Source organism: Scyliorhinus torazame, chromosome 3 (genome assembly GCF_047496885.1).
Source record: "Scyliorhinus torazame isolate Kashiwa2021f chromosome 3, sScyTor2.1, whole genome shotgun sequence".
In the NCBI taxonomy this organism is placed as follows: Eukaryota; Metazoa; Chordata; class Chondrichthyes; order Carcharhiniformes; family Scyliorhinidae; genus Scyliorhinus; species Scyliorhinus torazame.
Window position 1 is genome coordinate 112456770 of NC_092709.1, and position 22298 is coordinate 112479067.

The 22298-nt window shown below is 46.6% G+C and overlaps 1 protein-coding gene across 3 annotated transcripts in view; it reads right to left on the reverse strand.

The window, feature by feature from the left end:
* hhip (hedgehog interacting protein) overlaps positions 1-22298 on the reverse strand; it is a 435190-nt gene that overhangs the window by 294844 nt on the left and 118048 nt on the right. The gene's annotated exons all lie outside the window — the stretch shown is intronic.

Genomic DNA, 22298 nt, shown 5'->3' on the forward strand with positions numbered 1-22298 from the left:
AGAGACAGCAAAGAGACAGCAGCAAGAGTATAAAGAGCGAGACTGAGAGAGAGCAATGAGACAGCAGCAAGCGTATAAAGAGCGTTTTTGAGAGAGAGCAATGAGACAGCAGAAAGAGTATAAAGAGCGACACTGACAGAGAGCATTGAGACAGCGGCAAGAGTAGAAAGAACGAGACTGAGAGAGCAATGAGACAGCAGTGAGAGTTCAAAGAGCGAGACTGAGAGAGAGCAATGAGACAGCAGCAAGAGTATAAAGAGCGAGACTGAAAGAGCAACGAGACAGCAGCAAGAGTATAAAGAGCGAGTGAGATAGCAACGAGACAGCAGCAAGAGTATAAAGAGCGAGACTGAGAGCAATGAGACAGCAGTTAGAGTTTAAAGAGCGAGACTGAGAGAGAGCATTGCGACAGCAGCAAGAGTATTATGAGCGAGACTGAGAGAGAGCAATGAGACAGCAGCAAGGGTATAAAGAGTGAGACTGAGAGAGAGCATTGAGACAGCAGCAAGAGTATAAAGAGCGAGAGTGAGAGAGCAACGAGACAGCAGCAAGAGTATAAAGAGCGAGACTCAGAGAGAGCAATGAGACAGCAGCAAGAGTATAAAGAGCGAGAGTGAGAGAGCAACGAGACAGCAGCAAGCGTATAAAGAGTGATACTGAGACAGGGCATTGAGACTGCAGCAAGAGGACAAAGAGCGAGACTGAGAGAGAGCAATGAGACAGCAGCAAGAGTATAAAGAGCGATACTGTGAGAGAGCAATGAGACAGCAGTGAGAGTGTAAAGAGCGAGACTGAGAGAGAGCAATGAGACAGCAGCAAGAGTATAAAGAGCGAGACTGAGAGAGAGCAATGGGACAGCAGCAAGAGTATAAAGAGCGATACTGTGAGAGAGCAATGAGAAAGCAGCAAGGGTAGAAAGAGTGAGCCTGAGAGAGCATTGAGACAGCAGCAAGCATATAAAGAGCGAGACTGAGCGGGAGCATTGAGACAGCAGCAAGAGTATAAAGAGCGAGACTGAGAGAGAGCATTGAGACAGCAGCAAGAGCATAAAGAGGGAGACTGAGAGAGAGCATTAAGACAGCAGCTAGAGTATAAAGAGCGAGACTGAGAGAGAGCAATGAAACAGCAGCAAGCGTATAAAAAGCGAGACTGAGAGAGAGCATTGAGACAGCAGCGAGAGAATAAAGAGCGAGACTGAGAGAGAGCAATGAGACAGCAGCAAGAGTATAAAGAGCAAGACTGAGAGAGAGCATTGAGACAGCAGCAAGAGCATAAAGAGGGAGACTGAGAGAGAGCATTAAGACAGCAGCTAGAGTATAAAGAGCGAGACTGAGAGAGAGCAATGAAACAGCAGCAAGCGTATAAAAAGCGAGACTGAGAGAGAGCATTGAGACAGCAGCGAGAGAATAAAGAGCGAGACTGAGAGAGAGCAATGAGACAGCAGCAAGAGTATAAAGAGCAAGACTGAGAGAGAGCATTGAGACAGCAGCGAGAGAATAAAGAGCGAGACTGAGAGAGAGCAATGAGACAGCAGCAAGAGTATAAAGATCGATACTGAGAGAGAGCATTGAGACAGCAGCAAGAGTATAAAGAGCGAGACAGAGACAGAGCAATGAGACAGCAGCAAGAGTATAAAGAGCGAGACTGAGACAGAGCAATGAGACAGCAGTGAGAGTTTAAAGAGCGAGACTGAGAGAGAGTAATTAGACAGCAGCAAGAGTATAAAGAGCAAGACTGAGAGAGAGCAATGAGACAGAAGCAAGCGTATAAAGAGCGATACTGAGAGAGCAATGAGACAGCAGCAAGAGGATAAAGTGCGAGACCGAGAGAGCAATGAGACAGCAGCAAGCGTATAAAGAGCGAGACTGAGACAGAGCAATGAGACAGCAGCAAGAGAATAAAGAGCGATACTGAGAGAGTGCAATGAGACAGCAGCAAGAGTATAAAGAGCGAGAGTGAGTGAGCAACGAGACAGCAGCAAGAGTTTCAAGAGCAAGACTGAGAGAGAGCAATGAGACAGCAGCAAGAGAATAAAGAGCGATACTGAGAGAGAGCAATGAGACAGCAGCAAGCGTATAGTGATACTGAGACAGAGCATTGAGACAGCAGCAAGAGTATAAAGAGCGTGACTGAGAGACAGCAAAGAGACAGCAGCAAGAGTATAAAGAGCGAGACTGAGAGAGAGCAATGAGACAGCAGCAAGCGTATAAAGAGCGTTTTTGAGAGAGCAATGAGACAGCAGAAAGAGTATAAAGAGCGACACTGACAGAGAGCATTGAGACAGCGGCAAGAGTAGAAAGAACGAGACTGAGAGAGAGCAATGAGACAGCAGTGAGAGTTCAAAGAGCGAGACTGAGAGAGAGCAATGAGACAGCAGCAAGAGTATAAAGAGCGAGACTGAAAGAGCAATGAGACAGCAGCAAGCATATAAAGAGCGAAACTGAGAGAGAGCATTGAGACAGCAGCAAGAGTATAAAGAGCGAAACTGAGAGAGAGCAATGTGACAGCAGCAAGTGTATAAAGAGCGAGATTGAGAGAGCAATGAGATAGCAGCAAGAGTATAAAGAGAGAGACTGAGAGAGAGCAATGGGACAGCAGCAAGAGTATAAAGAGCGATACTGTGAGAGAGCCATGAGAAAGCAGCAAGGGTATAAAGAGTGAGCCTGAGAGAGCATTGAGACAGCGGCAAGCATATAAAGAGCGAGACTGAGCGAGAGCATTGAGACAGCAGCAAGAGTATAAAGAGCGAGACTGAGAGAGAGCATTGAGACAGCAGCAAGAGCATAAAGAGGGAGACTGAGAGAGAGCATTGAGACAGCAGCAAGAGTATAAAGAGCGAGACTGAGAGAGAGCAATGAAACAGCAGCAAGCGTATAAAAAGCGAGACTGAGAGAGAGCATTCAGACAGCAGCGAGAGAATAAAGAGCGAGACTGAGAGAGAGCAATGAGACAGCAGCAAGAGTATAAAGAGCGAGACTGAGAGAGAGCATTGAGACAGCAGCGAGAGAATAAAGAGCGAGACTGAGAGAGAGCAATGAGACAGCAGCAAGAGTATAAAGATCGATACTGAGAGAGTGCATTGAGACAGCAGCAAGAGTATAAAGAGCGAGACTGAGAGAGAGCAATTAGACAGCAGCAAGAGTATAAAGAGCGAGACTGAGACAGAGCAATGAGACAGCAGTGAGAGTTTAAAGAGCGAGACTGAGAGAGAGCAATTAGACAGCAGCAAGAGTATAAAGAGCGAGACTGAGAGAGAGCAATGAGACAGAAGCAAGCGTATAAAGAGCGATACTGAGAGAGCAATGAGACAGCAGCAAGAGGATAAAGTGCGAGACCGAGAGAGCAATGAGACAGCAGCAAGCGTATAAAGAGCGAGACTGAGACAGAGCATTGAGACAGCAGCAAGAGAATAAAGAGCGATACTGAGAGAGTGCAATGAGACAGCAGCAAGAGTATAAAGAGCGAGAGTGAGTGAGCAACGAGACAGCAGCAAGAGTTTCAAGAGCGAGACTGAGAGAGAGCAATGAGACAGGAGCAAGAGAATAAAGAGCGATACTGAGAGAGAGCAAAGAGACAGCAGCAAGAGTATAAAGAGCGAGACTGAGAGAGAGCAATGAGACAGCAGCAAGAGTATAAAGAGCGAGACTGAGAGAGAGCAATGAGACAGCAGCAAGCGTATAAAGAGCGTTTTTGAGAGAGAGCAATGAGACAGCAGAAAGAGTATAAAGAGCGACACTGACAGAGAGCATTGAGACAGCGGCAAGAGTAGAAAGAACGAGACTGAGAGAGAGCAATGAGACAGCAGTGAGAGTTCAAAGAGCGAGACTGAGAGAGAGCAATGAGACAGCAGCAAGAGTATAAAGAGCGAGACTGAAAGAGCAATGAGACAGCAGCAAGCATATAAAGAGCGAAACTGAGAGAGAGCATTGAGACAGCAGCAAGAGTATAAAGAGCGAGACTGAGAGCAATGAGACAGCAGTGAGAGTTTAAAGAGCGAGACTGAGAGAGAGCATTGCGACAGCAGCAAGAGTATTATGAGCGAGACTGAGAGAGAGCAATGAGACTGCAGCAAGGGTATAAAGAGTGAGACTGAGAGAGAGCATTGAGACAGCAGCAAGAGTATAAAGAGCGAGAGTGAGAGAGCAACGAGACAGCAGCAAGAGTATAAAGAGCGAGACTCAGAGAGAGCAATGAGACAGCAGCAAGAGTATAAAGAGCGAGAGTGAGAGAGCAACGAGACAGCAGCAAGCGTATAAAGAGTGATACTGAGACAGGGCATTGAGACTGCAGCAAGAGGACAAAGAGCGAGACTGAGAGAGAGCAATGAGACAGCAGCAAGAGTATAAAGAGCGATACTGTGAGAGAGCAATGAGACAGCAGTGAGAGTGTAAATAGCGAGACTGAGAGAGAGCAATGAGACAGCAGCAAGAGTATAAAGAGCGAGACTGAGAGAGAGCAATGGGACAGCAGCAAGAGTATAAAGAGCGATACTGTGAGAGAGCAATGAGAAAGCAGCAAGGGTAGAAAGAGTGAGCCTGAGAGAGCATTGAGACAGCAGCAAGCATATAAAGAGCGAGACTGAGCGAGAGCATTGAGACAGCAGCAAGAGTATAAAGAGCGAGACTGAGAGAGAGCATTGAGACAGCAGCAAGAGCATAAAGAGGGAGACTGAGAGAGAGCATTAAGACAGCAGCTAGAGTATAAAGAGCGAGACTGAGAGAGAGCAATGAAACAGCAGCAAGCGTATAAAAAGCGAGACTGAGAGAGAGCATTGAGACAGCAGCGAGAGAATAAAGAGCGAGACTGAGAGAGAGCAATGAGACAGCAGCAAGAGTATAAAGAGCAAGACTGAGAGAGAGCATTGAGACAGCAGCGAGAGAATAAAGAGCGAGACTGAGAGAGAGCAATGAGACAGCAGCAAGAGTATAAAGATCGATACTGAGAGAGAGCATTGAGACAGCAGCAAGAGTATAAAGAGCGAGACAGAGACAGAGCAATGAGACAGCAGCAAGAGTATAAAGAGCGAGACTGAGACAGAGCAATGAGACAGCAGTGAGAGTTTAAAGAGCGAGACTGAGAGAGAGTAATTAGACAGCAGCAAGAGTATAAAGAGCAAGACTGAGAGAGAGCAATGAGACAGAAGCAAGCGTATAAAGAGCGATACTGAGAGAGCAATGAGACAGCAGCAAGAGGATAAAGTGCGAGACCGAGAGAGCAATGAGACAGCAGCAAGCGTATAGTGAGCGAGACTGAGACAGAGCAATGAGACAGCAGCAAGAGAATAATGAGCGATACTGAGAGAGTGCAATGAGACAGCAGCAAGAGTATAAAGAGCGAGAGTGAGTGAGCAACGAGACAGCAGCAAGAGTTTCAAGAGCAAGACTGAGAGAGAGCAATGAGACAGCAGCAAGAGAATAAAGAGCGATACTGAGAGAGAGCAATGAGACAGCAGCAAGCGTATAGTGATACTGAGACAGAGCATTGAGACAGCAGCAAGAGTATAAAGAGCGTGACTGAGAGACAGCAAAGAGACAGCAGCAAGAGTATAAAGAGCGAGACTGAGAGAGAGCAATGAGACAGCAGCAAGCGTATAAAGAGCGTTTTTGAGAGAGCAATGAGACAGCAGAAAGAGTATAAAGAGCGACACTGACAGAGAGCATTGAGACAGCGGCAAGAGTAGAAAGAACGAGACTGAGAGAGAGCAATGAGACAGCAGTGAGAGTTCAAAGAGCGAGACTGAGAGAGAGCAATGAGACAGCAGCAAGAGTATAAAGAGCGAGACTGAAAGAGCAATGAGACAGCAGCAAGCATATAAAGAGCGAAACTGAGAGAGAGCATTGAGACAGCAGCAAGAGTATAAAGAGCGAAACTGAGAGAGAGCAATGTGACAGCAGCAAGTGTATAAAGAGCGAGATTGAGAGAGCAATGAGATAGCAGCAAGAGTATAAAGAGAGAGACTGAGAGAGAGCAATGGGACAGCAGCAAGAGTATAAAGAGCGATACTGTGAGAGAGCCATGAGAAAGCAGCAAGGGTATAAAGAGTGAGCCTGAGAGAGCATTGAGACAGCAGCAAGCATATAAAGAGCGAGACTGAGCGAGAGCATTGAGACAGCAGCAAGAGTATAAAGAGCGAGACTGAGAGAGAGCATTGAGACAGCAGCAAGAGCATAAAGAGGGAGACTGAGAGAGAGCATTGAGACAGCAGCAAGAGTATAAAGAGCGAGACTGAGAGAGAGCAATGAAACAGCAGCAAGCGTATAAAAAGCGAGACTGAGAGAGAGCATTCAGACAGCAGCGAGAGAATAAAGAGCGAGACTGAGAGAGAGCAATGAGACAGCAGCAAGAGTATAAAGAGCGAGACTGAGAGAGAGCATTGAGACAGCAGCGAGAGAATAAAGAGCGAGACTGAGAGAGAGCAATGAGACAGCAGCAAGAGTATAAAGATCGATACTGAGAGAGTGCATTGAGACAGCAGCAAGAGTATAAAGAGCGAGACTGAGAGAGAGCAATTAGACAGCAGCAAGAGTATAAAGAGCGAGACTGAGACAGAGCAATGAGACAGCAGTGAGAGTTTAAAGAGCGAGACTGAGAGAGAGCAATTAGACAGCAGCAAGAGTATAAAGAGCGAGACTGAGAGAGAGCAATGAGACAGAAGCAAGCGTATAAAGAGCGATACTGAGAGAGCAATGAGACAGCAGCAAGAGGATAAAGTGCGAGACCGAGAGAGCAATGAGACAGCAGCAAGCGTATAAAGAGCGAGACTGAGACAGAGCATTGAGACAGCAGCAAGAGAATAAAGAGCGATACTGAGAGAGTGCAATGAGACAGCAGCAAGAGTATAAAGAGCGAGAGTGAGTGAGCAACGAGACAGCAGCAAGAGTTTCAAGAGCGAGACTGAGAGAGAGCAATGAGACAGGAGCAAGAGAATAAAGAGCGATACTGAGAGAGAGCAAAGAGACAGCAGCAAGAGTATAAAGAGCGAGACTGAGAGAGAGCAATGAGACAGCAGCAAGAGTATAAAGAGCGAGACTGAGAGAGAGCAATGAGACAGCAGCAAGCGTATAAAGAGCGTTTTTGAGAGAGAGCAATGAGACAGCAGAAAGAGTATAAAGAGCGACACTGACAGAGAGCATTGAGACAGCGGCAAGAGTAGAAAGAACGAGACTGAGAGAGAGCAATGAGACAGCAGTGAGAGTTCAAAGAGCGAGACTGAGAGAGAGCAATGAGACAGCAGCAAGAGTATAAAGAGCGAGACTGAAAGAGCAATGAGACAGCAGCAAGCATATAAAGAGCGAAACTGAGAGAGAGCATTGAGACAGCAGCAAGAGTATAAAGAGCGAGACTGAGAGCAATGAGACAGCAGTGAGAGTTTAAAGAGCGAGACTGAGAGAGAGCATTGCGACAGCAGCAAGAGTATTATGAGCGAGACTGAGAGAGAGCAATGAGACAGCAGCAAGGGTATAAAGAGTGAGACTGAGAGAGAGCATTGAGACAGCAGCAAGAGTATAAAGAGCGAGAGTGAGAGAGCAACGAGACAGCAGCAAGAGTATAAAGAGCGAGACTCAGAGAGAGCAATGAGACAGCAGCAAGAGTATAAAGAGCGAGAGTGAGAGAGCAACGAGACAGCAGCAAGCGTATAAAGAGTGATACTGAGACAGGGCATTGAGACTGCAGCAAGAGGACAAAGAGCGAGACTGAGAGAGAGCAATGAGACAGCAGCAAGAGTATAAAGAGCGATACTGTGAGAGAGCAATGAGACAGCAGTGAGAGTGTAAATAGCGAGACTGAGAGAGAGCAATGAGACAGCAGCAAGAGTATAAAGAGCGAGACTGAGAGAGCAATGAGACAGCAGCAAGCGTATAAAGAGCAATACTGTGAGAGAGCAATGAGAAAGCAGCAAGGGTAGAAAGAGTGAGCCTGAGAGAGCATTGAGACAGCAGCAAGCATATAAAGAGCGAGACTGAGCGAGAGCATTGAGACAGCAGCAAGAGTATAAAGAGCGAGACTGAGAGACAGCATTGAGACAGCAGCAAGAGCATAAAGAGGGAGACTGAGAGAGAGCATTAAGACAGCAGCTAGAGTATAAAGAGCGAGACTGAGAGAGAGCAATGAAACAGCAGCAAGCGTATAAAAAGCGAGACTGAGAGAGAGCATTGAGACAGCAGCGAGAGAATAAAGAGCGAGACTGAGAGAGAGCAATGAGACAGCAGCAAGAGTATAAAGAGCAAGACTGAGAGAGAGCATTGAGACAGCAGCGAGAGAATAAAGAGCGAGACTGAGAGAGAGCAATGAGACAGCAGCAAGAGTATAAAGATCGATACTGAGAGAGAGCATTGAGACAGCAGCAAGAGTATAAAGAGCGAGACAGAGACAGAGCAATGAGACAGCAGCAAGAGTATAAAGAGCGAGACTGAGACAGAGCAATGAGACAGCAGTGAGAGTTTAAAGAGCGAGACTGAGAGAGAGTAATTAGACAGCAGCAAGAGTATAAAGAGCAAGACTGAGAGAGAGCAATGAGACAGAAGCAAGCGTATAAAGAGCGATACTGAGAGAGCAATGAGACAGCAGCAAGAGGATAAAGTGCGAGACCGAGAGAGCAATGAGACAGCAGCAAGCGTATAAAGAGCGAGACTGAGACAGAGCAATGAGACAGCAGCAAGAGAATAAAGAGCGATACTGAGAGAGTGCAATGAGACAGCAGCAAGAGTATAAAGAGCGAGTGTGAGTGAGCAACGAGACAGCAGCAAGAGTTTCAAGAGCAAGACTGAAAGAGAGCAATGAGACAGCAGCAAGTGAATAAAGAGCGATACTGAGAGAGAGCAATGAGACAGCAGCAAGCGTATAGTGATACTGAGACAGAGCATTGAGACAGCAGCAAGAGTATAAAGAGCGTGACTGAGAGACAGCAAAGAGACAGCAGCAAGAGTATAAAGAGCGAGACTGAGAGAGAGCAATGAGACAGCAGCAAGCGTATAAAGAGCGTTTTTGAGAGAGCAATGAGACAGCAGAAAGAGTATAAAGAGCGACACTGACAGAGAGCATTGAGACAGCGGCAAGAGTAGAAAGAACGAGACTGAGAGAGAGCAATGAGACAGCAGTGAGAGTTCAAAGAGCGAGACTGAGAGAGAGCAATGAGACAGCAGCAAGAGTATAAAGAGCGAGACTGAAAGAGCAATGAGACAGCAGCAAGCATATAAAGAGCGAAACTGAGAGAGAGCATTGAGACAGCAGCAAGAGTATAAAGAGCGAAACTGAGAGAGAGCAATGTGACAGCAGCAAGTGTATAAAGAGCGAGATTGAGAGAGCAATGAGATAGCAGCAAGAGTATAAAGAGAGAGACTGAGAGAGAGCAATGGGACAGCAGCAAGAGTATAAAGAGCGATACTGTGAGAGAGCCATGAGAAAGCAGCAAGGGTATAAAGAGTGAGCCTGAGAGAGCATTGAGACAGCAGCAAGCATATAAAGAGCGAGACTGAGCGAGAGCATTGAGACAGCAGCAAGAGTATAAAGAGCGAGACTGAGAGAGAGCATTGAGACAGCAGCAAGAGCATAAAGAGGGAGACTGAGAGAGAGCATTGAGACAGCAGCAAGAGTATAAAGAGCGAGACTGAGAGAGAGCAATGAAACAGCAGCAAGCGTATAAAAAGCGAGACTGAGAGAGAGCATTCAGACAGCAGCGAGAGAATAAAGAGCGAGACTGAGAGAGAGCAATGAGACAGCAGCAAGAGTATAAAGAGCGAGACTGAGAGAGAGCATTGAGACAGCAGCGAGAGAATAAAGAGCGAGACTGAGAGAGAGCAATGAGACAGCAGCAAGAGTATAAAGATCGATACTGAGAGAGTGCATTGAGACAGCAGCAAGAGTATAAAGAGCGAGACTGAGAGAGAGCAATTAGACAGCAGCAAGAGTATAAAGAGCGAGACTGAGACAGAGCAATGAGACAGCAGTGAGAGTTTAAAGAGCGAGACTGAGAGAGAGCAATTAGACAGCAGCAAGAGTATAAAGAGCGAGACTGAGAGAGAGCAATGAGACAGAAGCAAGCGTATAAAGAGCGATACTGAGAGAGCAATGAGACAGCAGCAAGAGGATAAAGTGCGAGACCGAGAGAGCAATGAGACAGCAGCAAGCGTATAAAGAGCGAGACTGAGACAGAGCATTGAGACAGCAGCAAGAGAATAAAGAGCGATACTGAGAGAGTGCAATGAGACAGCAGCAAGAGTATAAAGAGCGAGAGTGAGTGAGCAACGAGACAGCAGCAAGAGTTTCAAGAGCGAGACTGAGAGAGAGCAATGAGACAGGAGCAAGAGAATAAAGAGCGATACTGAGAGAGAGCAAAGAGACAGCAGCAAGAGTATAAAGAGCGAGACTGAGAGAGAGCAATGAGACAGCAGCAAGAGTATAAAGAGCGAGACTGAGAGAGAGCAATGAGACAGCAGCAAGCGTATAAAGAGCGTTTTTGAGAGAGAGCAATGAGACAGCAGAAAGAGTACAAAGAGCGACACTGACAGAGAGCATTGAGACAGCGGCAAGAGTAGAAAGAACGAGACTGAGAGAGAGCAATGAGACAGCAGTGAGAGTTCAAAGAGCGAGACTGAGAGAGAGCAATGAGACAGCAGCAAGAGTATAAAGAGCGAGACTGAAAGAGCAATGAGACAGCAGCAAGCATATAAAGAGCGAAACTGAGAGAGAGCATTGAGACAGCAGCAAGAGTATAAAGAGCGAAACTGAGAGGGAGCAATGAGATAGCAGCAAGAGTATAAAGAGGGAAACAGAGAGCAATGCGACAGCAGAAAGCGTATAAAGAGCGAGACTGAGAGAGAGCAATGAGAGAGCAGCAAGAGTATAAAGAGTGATATTGAGAGAGAGTAATGAGACATCAGCAAGAGTATAAAGAGCGCGACTGAGAGAGAGCATTGAGACAGCAGCGAGAGTATAAAGAGCGAGACTGAGAGAGAGCAATCAGACAGCAGCAAGAGTATAAAGATCGATACTGAGAGAGCGCATTGAGACAGCAGCAAGAGTATAAAGAGCGAGACTGAGACAGAGCAATGAGACAGCAGCAAGAGTATAAAGAGCAGACTGAGAGAGAGCATTGAGACAGCAGCAAGCGTATAAAGAGTGAGACTGCGAGAGAGCATTGAGACAGCAGCAAGAGCATAAAGAGCGATACTGAGAGAGCAATGAGACAGCAGCAAGAGTATAAAGAGCGAGACAGAGAGAGAGCAATGAGACAGCAGCAAGAGTATAAAGGGCGAGACTGAGAGAGCAATGAGACAGCAGCAAGGGTATAAAGAGCGAAACTGAGAGAGAGCAATGTGACAGCAGCAAGTGTATAAAGAGCGAGAGTGAGAGAGCAACGAGACAGCAGCAAGAGTATAAAGAGCGAGTGAGAGAGCAACGAGACAGCAGCAAGAGTATAAAGAGCGAGACTGAGAGCAATGAGACAGCAGTGAGAGTTTAAAGAGCGAGACTGAGAGAGAGCATTGCGACAGCAGCAAGCGTATAAAGAGTGAGACTGAGAGAGAGCATTGAGACAGCAGCAAGAGCATAAAGAGCGTGACTGAGAGAGAGCAATGAGACAGCAGCAAGAGTATAAAGAGCGAGACAGAGAGAGCACTCAGGCAGCAGCAAGAGTAGAAAGAGCGATACTGAGAGAGAGCATTCAGACAGCAGAAAGAGTATCAAGAGCGAGACTGAGAGAGAGCAATGAGACAGCAGCAAGCGTAGAAAGAGCGAGACTGAGAGAGAGCATTGAGACAGCAGCAAGCGTACAAAGAGCGAGACTGAGAGAGAGCATGGAGACAGCAGTAAGATTATAAAGAGCGAAACTGAGAGAGAGCATTGAGACAGCAACAAGAGAATAAAGAGCGAGACTGAGAGAGCACTCAGGCAGCAGCAAGAGTATAAAGAGAGAGACCGAGAGAGAGCAATGAGACAGCAGCATGCGTATGAAGAGCGAGACTGAGAGAAAGCAATGAGACAGCCAGATGAGTATAAAGAGCGAGATTGAGAGAGCAATGAGACAGCAGCAAGAGTTTCAAGAGGGAGACCGTGAGAGAGCAATGAGACAGCAGCAAGAGTGCAAAGAGTGATACTGAGAGAGAGCAATGAGACAGCAGCAAGCGTATAATGAGCGAGACAGAGAGAACATTGAGACAGCAGCAAGCGTATAAAGAGCGAGACTGAGAGCATTGAGAGAGTAGCAAGAGAAAAAGAGCGATACTGAGAGAGAGCATTGAGACAGCAGCTAGAGTATAAAGAGCGAGACTGAGAGAGAGCATTGAGACAGCAGCATGAGTATAAAGAGCGATACTGAGAGAGAGCAATGAGACAGCAGCAAGAGTATAAAGGGCGAGACTGAGAGAGAGCATTGAGACAGCAGCAAGCGTACAAAAAGCGAGACCGAGAGAGCAATGAGACAGCAGCAAGCTTATAAAGAGCGAAACTGAGAGAGTGCAATGAGACAGCAGCAAGAGTATAAAGAGCGAGACTGAGAGAGAGTAATGAGACAGCCGGATGAGTATAAAGAGCGAGATTGAGAGAGCAATGAGACAGCAGCAAGAGTTTAAAGAGCGAGACTGAGAGAGAGCAATGAGACAGCAGCAAGCGTATTATGAGCGAGACAGTGAGAGCAATGAGACAGCAGCAAGAGTATAAAGAGCGATACTGAGAGAAATCAATGAGACAGCAGCAAGAGTATAAAGAGCAGACTGAGAGAGAGCATTGAGACTGCAGCAAGCGTATAAAGAGTGAGACTGAGAGAGAGCATTGAGACAGCAGCAAGAGCATAAAGAGCGATACTGAGAGAGCAATGAGACAGCAGCAAGAGTATAAAGAGCGAGACTGAGAGAGAGCAATGAGATAGCAGCAAGCGTATAAAAAGCGAGACTGAGAGCAATGAGACAGCAGTGAGAGTTTAAAGAGCGAGACTGAGAGAGAGCAATGAGACAGCAGCAAGAGTATAAAGAGCGAGACTGAGAGAGCAATGAGACAGCAGCAAGGGTATAAAGAGCGAAACTGAGAGAGAGCAATGTGAGAGCAGCAAGTGTATAAAGAGCGAGAGTGAGAGAGCAACGAGACAGCAGCAAGAGTATAAAGAGCGAGTGAGATAGCAACGAGACAGCAGCAAGAGTATAAAGAGCGAGACTGAGAGCAATGAGACAGCAGTGAGAGTTTACAGAGCGAGACTGAGAGAGAGCATTGCGACAGCAGCAAGAGTATTATGAGCAAGACTGAGAGAGAGCAATGAGACAGCAGCAAGGGTATAAAGAGTGAGACTGAGAGAGAGCATTGAGACAGCAGCAAGAGTATAAAGAGCGAGAGTGAGAGAGCAACGAGACAGCAGCAAGAGTATAAAGAGCGAGACTCAGAGAGAGCAATGAGACAGCAGCAAGACTTTCAAGAGCGAGACTGAGAGAGAGCAATGAGACAGCAGCAAGAGAATAAAGAGCGATACTGAGAGAGAGCAATGAGACAGCAGCAAGCGTATAAAGAGTGATACTGAGACAGAGCATTGAGACAGCAGCAAGAGTATAAAGAGCGAGAGTGAGAGAGCAACGAGACAGCAGCAAGCGTATAAAGAATGATACTGAGACAGGGCATTGAGACTGCAGCAAGAGGACAAAGAGCGAGACTGAGAGAGAGCAATGAGACAGCAGCAAGAGTATAAAGAGCGATACTGTGAGAGAGCATTGAGACAGCAGCAAGCATATAAAGAGCGAGACTGAGCGAGAGCATTGAGACAGCAGCAAGAGTATAAAGAGCGAGACTGAGAGAGAGCATTGAGACAGCAGCAAGAGCATAAAGAGGGAGACTGAGAGAGAGCATTAAGACAGCAGCTAGAGTATAAAGAGCGAGACTGAGAGAGAGCAATGAAACAGCAGCAAGCGTATAAAAAGCGAGACTGAGAGAGAGCATTGAGACAGCAGCGAGAGAATAAAGAGCGAGACTGAGAGAGAGCAATGAGTCAGCAGCAAGAGTATAAAGAGCGAGACTGAGAGAGAGCATTGAGACAGCAGCGAGAGAATAAAGAGCGAGACTGAGAGAGAGCAATGAGACAGCAGCAAGAGTATAAAGATCGATACTGAGAGAGAGCATTGAGACAGCAGCAAGAGTATAAAGAGCGAGACAGAGACAGAGCAATGAGACAGCAGCAAGAGTATAAAGAGCGAGACTGAGACAGAGCAATGAGACAGCAGTGAGAGTTTAAAGAGCGAGACTGAGAGAGAGTAATTAGACAGCAGCAAGAGTATAAAGAGCAAGACTGAGAGAGAGCAATGAGACAGAAGCAAGCGTATAAAGAGCGATACTGAGAGAGCAATGAGACAGCAGCAAGAGGATAAAGTGCGAGACCGAGAGACAGCAAAGAGACAGCAGCAAGAGTATAAAGAGCGAGACTGAGAGAGAGCAATGAGACAGCAGCAAGCGTATAAAGAGCGTTTTTGAGAGAGCAATGAGACAGCAGAAAGAGTATAAAGAGCGACACTGACAGAGAGCATTGAGACAGCGGCAAGAGTAGAAAGAACGAGACTGAGAGAGAGCAATGAGACAGCAGTGAGAGTTCAAAGAGCGAGACTGAGAGAGAGCAATGAGACAGCAGCAAGAGTATAAAGAGCGAGACTGAAAGAGCAATGAGACAGCAGCAAGCATATAAAGAGCGAAACTGAGAGAGAGCATTGAGACAGCAGCAAGAGTATAAAGAGCGAAACTGAGAGAGAGCAATGTGACAGCAGCAAGTGTATAAAGAGCGAGACTGAGAGAGCAATGAGATAGCAGCAAGAGTATAAAGAGAGAGACTGAGAGAGAGCAATGGGACAGCAGCAAGAGTATAAAGAGCGATACTGTGAGAGAGCCATGAGAAAGCAGCAAGGGTATAAAGAGTGAGCCTGAGAGAGCATTGAGACAGCAGCAAGCATATAAAGAGCGAGACTGAGCGAGAGCATTGAGACAGCAGCAAGAGTATAAAGAGCGAGACTGAGAGAGAGCATTGAGACAGCAGCAAGAGCATAAAGAGGGAGACTGAGAGAGAGCATTGAGACAGCAGCAAGAGTATAAAGAGCGAGACTGAGAGAGAGCAATGAAACAGCAGCAAGCGTATAAAAAGCGAGACTGAGAGAGAGCATTGAGACAGCAGCAAGAGAATAAAGAGCGAGACTGAGAGAGAGCAATGAGACAGCAGCAAGAGTATAAAGAGCGAGACTGAGAGAGAGCATTGAGACAGCAGCGAGAGAATAAAGAGCGAGACTGAGAGAGAGCAATGAGACAGCAGCAAGAGTATAAAGATCGATACTGAGAGAGTGCATTGAGACAGCAGCAAGAGTATAAAGAGCGAGACTGAGACAGAGCAATGAGACAGCAGCAAGAGTATAAAGAGCGAGACTGAGACAGAGCAATGAGACAGCAGTGAGAGTTTAAAGAGCGAGACTGAGAGAGAGCAATTAGACAGCAGCAAGAGTATAAAGAGTGAGACTGAGAGAGAGCAATGAGACAGAAGCAAGCGTATAAAGAGCGATACTGAGAGAGCAATGAGACAGCAGCAAGAGGATAAAGTGCGAGACCGAGAGAGCAATGAGACAGCAGCAAGCGTATAAAGAGCGAGACTGAGACAGAGCAATGAGACAGCAGCAAGAGAATAAAGAGCGATACTGAGAGAGTGCAATGAGACAGCAGCAAGAGTATAAAGAGCGAGAGTGAGTGAGCAACGAGACAGCAGCAAGAGTTTCAAGAGCAAGACTGAGAGAGAGCAATGAGACAGGAGCAAGAGAATAAAGAGCGATACTGAGAGAGAGCAATGAGACAGCAGCAAGCGTATAGTGATACTGAGACAGAGCATTGAGACAGCAGCAAGAGTATAAAGAGCGTGACTGAGAGACAGCAAAGAGACAGCAGCAAGAGTATAAAGAGCGAGACTGAGAGACAGCAATGAGACAGCAGCAAGCGTATAAAGAGCGTTTTTGAGAGAGAGCAATGAGACAGCAGAAAGAGTATAAAGAGCGACACTGACAGAGAGCATTGAGACAGCGGCAAGTGTAGAAAGAACGAGACTGAGAGAGAGCAATGAGGCAGCAGTGAGAGTTCAAAGAGCGAGACTGAGAGAGAGCAATGAGGCAGCAGCAAGAGTATAAAGAGCGAGACTGAAAGAGCAATGAGACAGCAGCAAGCATATAAAGAGCGAAACTGAGAGAGAGCATTGAGACAGCAGCAAGAGTATAAAGAGCGAAACTGAGAGGGAGCAATGAGATAGCAGCAAGAGTATAAAGAGGGAAACAGAGAGCAATGCGACAGCAGAAAGCGTATAAAGAGCGAGACTGAGAGAGAGCAATGAGAGAGCAGCAAGAGTATAAAGAGTGATATTGAGAGAGAGTAATGAGACATCAGCAAGAGTATAAAGAGCGAGACTGAGAGAGAGCATTGAGACAGCAGCGAGAGTATAAAGAGCGAGACTGAGAGAGAGCAATGAGACAGCAGCAAGAGTATAAAGATCGATACTGAGAGAGAGCATTGAGACAGCAGCAAGAGTATAAAGAGCGAGACTGAGACAGAGCAATGAGACAGCAGCAAGAGTATAAAGAGCAGACTGAGAGAGAGCATTGAGACAGCAGCAAGCGTATAAAGAGTGAGACTGAGAGAGAGCATTGAGACAGCAGCAAGAGCATAAAGAGCGATACTGAGAGAGCAATGAGACAGCAGCAAGAGTATAAAGAGCGAGACAGAGAGAGAGCAATGAGACAGCAGCAAGAGTATAAAGGGCGAGACTGAGAGAGCAATGAGACAGCAGCAAGGGTATAAAGAGCGAAACTGAGAGAGAGCAATGTGACAGCAGCAAGTGTATAAAGAGCGAGAGTGAGAGAGCAACGAGACAGCAGCAAGAGTATAAAGAGCGAGTGAGAGAGCAACGAGACAGCAGCAAGAGTATAAAGAGCGAGACTGAGAGAGCATTGCGACAGCAGCAAGCATATAAAGAGTGAGACTGAGAGAGAGCATTGAGACAGCAGCAAGAGCATAAAGAGCGTGACTGAGAGAGAGCAATGAGACAGCAGCAAGAGTATAAAGAGCGAGACAGAGAGAGCACTCAGGCAGCAGCAAGAGTAGAAAGAGCGATACTGAGAGAGAGCATTCAGACAGCAGAAAGAGTATCAAGAGCGAGACTGAGAGAGAGCAATGAGACAGCAGCAAGCGTAGAAAGAGCGAGACTGAGAGAGAGCATTGAGACAGCAGCAAGCGTACAAAGAGCGAGACTGAGAGAGAGCATGGAGACAGCAGTAAGATTATAAAGAGCGAAACTGAGAGAGAGCATTGAGACAGCAACAAGAGAATAAAGAGCGAGACTGAGAGAGCACTCAGGCAGCAGCAAGAGTATAAAGAGAGAGAGCAATGAGACAGCAGCAAGAGTATAAAGAGCGAGACTGAGAGAGACCATTGAGACAGCAGCATGCGTATGAAGAGCGAGACTGAGAGAAAGCAATGAGACAGCCAGATGAGTATAAAGAGCGAGATTGAGAGAGCAATGAGACAGCAGCAAGTTTCAAGAGGGAGACCGTGAGAGAGCAATGAGACAGCAGCAAGAGTGCAAAGAGTGATACTGAGAGAGAGCAATGAGACAGCAGCAAGCGTATAATGAGCGAGACAGAGAGAGCATTGAGACAGCAGCAAGAGTATAAAGAGCGAGACAGAGAGAGCAATGAGACAGCAGCAAGAGTATCAAGAGCGTTTCTGAGAGAGAGCAATCAGACAGCAGCAAGCGTATAAGGAGCGAGACAGAGAGAACATTGAGACAGCAGCAAGCGTATAAAGAGCGAGACTGAGAGCATTGAGAGAGTAGCAAGAGAAAAAGAGCGATACTGAGAGAGAGCATTGAGACAGCAGCTAGAGTATAAAGAGCGAGACTGAGAGAGAGCATTGAGACAGCAGTGAGAGTTTAAAGAGCGAGACTGAGAGAGAGCAATTAGACAGCAGCATGAGTATAAAGAGCGATACTGAGAGAGAGCAATGAGACAGCAGCAAGAGTATAAAGGGCGAGACTGAGAGAGAGCATTGAGACAGCAGCAAGCGTACAAAAAGCGAGACCGAGAGAGCAATGAGACAGCAGCAAGCTTATAAAGAGCGAAACTGAGAGAGTGCAATGAGACAGCAGCAAGAGTATAAAGAGCGAGACTGAGAGAGAGTAATGAGACAGCCGGATGAGTATAAAGAGCGAGATTGAGAGAGCAATGAGACAGCAGCAAGAGTTTAAAGAGCGAGACTGAGAGAGAGCAATGAGACAGCAGCAAGCGTATTATGAGCGAGACAGTGAGAGCAATGAGACAGCAGCAAGAGTATAAAGAGCGATACTGAGAGAAATCAATGAGACAGCAGCAAGAGTATAAAGAGCAGACTGAGAGAGAGCATTGAGACAGCAGCAAGCGTATAAAGAGTGAGACTGAGAGAGAGCATTGAGACAGCAGCAAGAGCATAAAGAGCGATACTGAGAGAGCAATGAGACAGCAGCAAGAGTATCAAGGGCGAGACTGAGAGAGAGCAATGAGATAGCAGCAAGCGTATAAAAAGCGAGACTGCGAGCAATGAGACAGCAGTGAGAGTTTAAAGAGCGAGACTGAGAGAGAGCAATGAGACAGCAGCAAGAGTATAAAGAGCGAGACTGAGAAAGCAATGAGACAGCAGCAAGGGTATAAAGAGCGAAACTGAGAGAGAGCAATGTGAGAGCAGCAAGTGTATAAAGAGCGAGAGTGAGAGAGCAACGAGACAGCAGCAAGAGAATAAAGAGCGAGACTGAGAGAGAGCAATGAGACAGCAGCAAGAGTATAAAGAGCGAGACTGAGAGAGAGCATTGAGACAGCAGCGAGAGAATAAAGTGCGAGACTGAGAGAGAGCAATGAGACAGCAGCAAGAGTATAAAGATCGATACTGAGAGAGTGCATTGAGACAGCAGCAAGAGTATAAAGAGCGAGACTGAGACAGAGCAATGAGACAGCAGCAAGAGTATAAAGAGCGAGACTGAGACAGAGCAATGAGACAGCAGTGAGAGTTTAAAGAGCGAGACTGAGAGAGAGCAATTAGACAGCAGCAAGAGTATAAAGAGCGAGACTGAGAGAGAGCAATGAGACAGAAGCAAGCGTATAAAGAGCGATACTGAGAGAGCAATGAGACAGCAGCAAGAGGATAAAGTGCGAGACCGAGAGAGCAATGAGACAGCAGCAAGCGTATAAAGAGCGAGACTGAGACAGAGCAATGAGACAGCAGCAAGAGAATAAAGAGCGATACTGAGAGAGTGCAATGAGACAGCAGCAAGAGTATAAAGAGCGAGAGTGAGTGAGCAACGAGACAGCAGCAAGAGTTTCAAGAGCGAGACTGAGAGAGAGCAATGAGACAGGAGCAAGAGAATAAAGAGCGATACTGAGAGAGAGCAATGAGACAGCAGCAAGCGTATAGTGATACTGAGACAGAGCATTGAGACAGCAGCAAGAGTATAAAGAGCGTGACTGAGAGACAGCAAAGAGACAGCAGCAAGAGTATAAAGAGCGAGACTGAGAGACAGCAATGAGACAGCAGCAAGCGTATAAAGAGCGTTTTTGAGAGAGAGCAATGAGACAGCAGAAAGAGTATAAAGAGCGACACTGACAGAGAGCATTGAGACAGCGGCAAGTGTAGAAAGAACGAGACTGAGAGAGAGCAATGAGGCAGCAGTGAGAGTTCAAAGAGCGAGACTGAGAGAGAGCAATGAGGCAGCAGCAAGAGTATAAAGAGCGAGACTGAAAGAGCAATGAGACAGCAGCAAGCATATAAAGAGCGAAACTGAGAGAGAGCATTGAGACAGCAGCAAGAGTATAAAGAGCGAAACTGAGAGGGAGCAATGAGATAGCAGCAAGAGTATAAAGAGGGAAACAGAGAGCAATGCGACAGCAGAAAGCGTATAAAAAGCGAGACTGAGAGAGAGCAATGAGAGAGCAGCAAGAGTATAAAGAGTGATATTGAGAGAGAGTAATGAGACATCAGCAAGAGTATAAAGAGCGAGACTGAGAGAGAGCATTGAGACAGCAGCGAGAGTATAAAGAGCGAGACTGAGAGAGAGCAATGAGACAGCAGCAAGAGTATAAAGATCGATACTGAGAGAGAGCATTGAGACAGCAGCAAGAGTATAAAGAGCGAGACTGAGACAGAGCAATGAGACAGCAGCAAGAGTATAAAGAGCAGACTGAGAGAGAGCAATGAGACAGCAGCAAGAGTATAAAGGGCGAGACTGAGAGAGCAATGAGACAGCAGCAAGGGTATAAAGAGCGAAACTGAGAGAGAGCAATGTGACAGCAGCAAGTGTATAAACAGCGAGAGTGAGAGAGCAACGAGACAGCAGCAAGAGTATAAAGAGCGAGTGAGAGAGCAACGAGACAGCAGCAAGAGTATAAAGAGCGAGACTGAGAGCAATGAGACAGCAGTGAGAGTTTAAAGAGCGAGACTGAGAGAGAGCATTGCGACAGCAGCAAGCGTATAAAGAGTGAGACTGAGAGAGACCATTGAGACAGCAGCAAGAGCATAAAGAGCGTGACTGAGAGAGAGCAATGAGACAGCAGCAAGAGTATAAAGAGCGAGACAGAGAGAGCACTCAGGCAGCAGCAAGAGTAGAAAGAGCGATACTGAGAGAGAGCATTCAGACAGCAGAAAGAGTATCAAGAGCGAGACTGAGAGAGAGCAATGAGACAGCAGCAAGCGTAGAAAGAGCGAGACTGAGAGAGAGCATTGAGACAGCAGCAAGCGTACAAAGAGCGAGACTGAGAGAGAGCATGGAGACAGCAGTAAGATTATAAAGAGCGAAACTGAGAGAGAGCATTGAGACAGCAACAAGAGAATAAAGAGCGAGACTGAGAGAGCACTCAGGCAGCAGCAAGAGTATAAAGAGAGAGAGCAATGAGACAGCAGCAAGAGTATAAAGAGCGAGACTGAGAGAGACCATTGAGACAGCAGCATGCGTATGAAGAGCGAGACTGAGAGAAAGCAATGAGACAGCCAGATGAGTATAAAGAGCGAGATTGAGAGAGCAATGAGACAGCAGCAAGAGTTTCAAGAGGGAGACCGTGAGAGAGCAATGAGACAGCAGCAAGAGTGCAAAGAGTGATACTGAGAGAGAGCAATGAGACAGCAGCAAGCGTATAATGAGCGAGACAGAGAGAGCATTGAGACAGCAGCAAGAGTATAAAGAGCGAGACAGAGAGAGCAATGAGACAGCAGCAAGAGTATCAAGAGCGTTTCAGAGAGAGAGCAATCAGACAGCAGCAAGCGTATAAGGAGCGAGACAGAGAGAACATTGAGACAGCAGCAAGCGTATAAAGAGCGAGACTGAGAGCATTGAGAGAGTAGCAAGAGAAAAAGAGCGATACTGAGAGAGAGCATTGAGACAGCAGCTAGAGTATAAAGAGCGAGACTGAGAGAGAGCATTGAGACAGCAGTGAGAGTTTAAAGAGCGAGACTGAGAGAGAGCAATTAGACAGCAGCATGAGTATAAAGAGCGATACTGAGAGAGAGCAATGAGACAGCAGCAAGAGTATAAAGGGCGAGACTGAGAGAGAGCATTGAGACAGCAGCAAGCGTACAAAAAGCGAGACCGAGAGAGCAATGAGACAGCAGCAAGCTTATAAAGAGCGAAACTGAGAGAGTGCAATGAGACAGCAGCAAGAGTATAAAGAGCGAGACTGAGAGAGAGTAATGAGACAGCCGGATGAGTATAAAGAGCGAGATTGAGAGAGCAATGAGACAGCAGCAAGAGTTTAAAGAGCGAGACTGAGAGAGAGAAATGAGACAGCAGCAAGCGTATTATGAGCGAGACAGTGAGAGCACTGAGACAGCAGCAAGAGTATAAAGAGCGATACTGAGAGAAATCAATGAGACAGCAGCAAGAGTATAAAGAGCAGACTGAGAGAGAGCATTGAGACAGCAGCAAGCGTATAAAGAGTGAGACTGAGAGAGAGCATTGAGACAGCAGCAAGAGCATAAAGAGCGATACTGAGAGAGCAATGAGACAGCAGCAAGAGTATCAAGGGCGAGACTGAGAGAGAGCAATGAGATAGCAGCAAGCGTATAAAAAGCGAGACTGCGAGCAATGAGACAGCAGTGAGAGTTTAAAGAGCGAGACTGAGAGAGAGCAATGAGACAGCAGCAAGAGTATAAAGAGCGAGACTGAGAAAGCAATGAGACAGCAGCAAGGGTATAAAGAGAGAAACTGAGAGAGAGCAATGTGAGAGCAGCAAGTGTATAAAGAGCGAGAGTGAGAGAGCAACGAGACAGCAGCAAGAGTATAAAGAGCGAGTGAG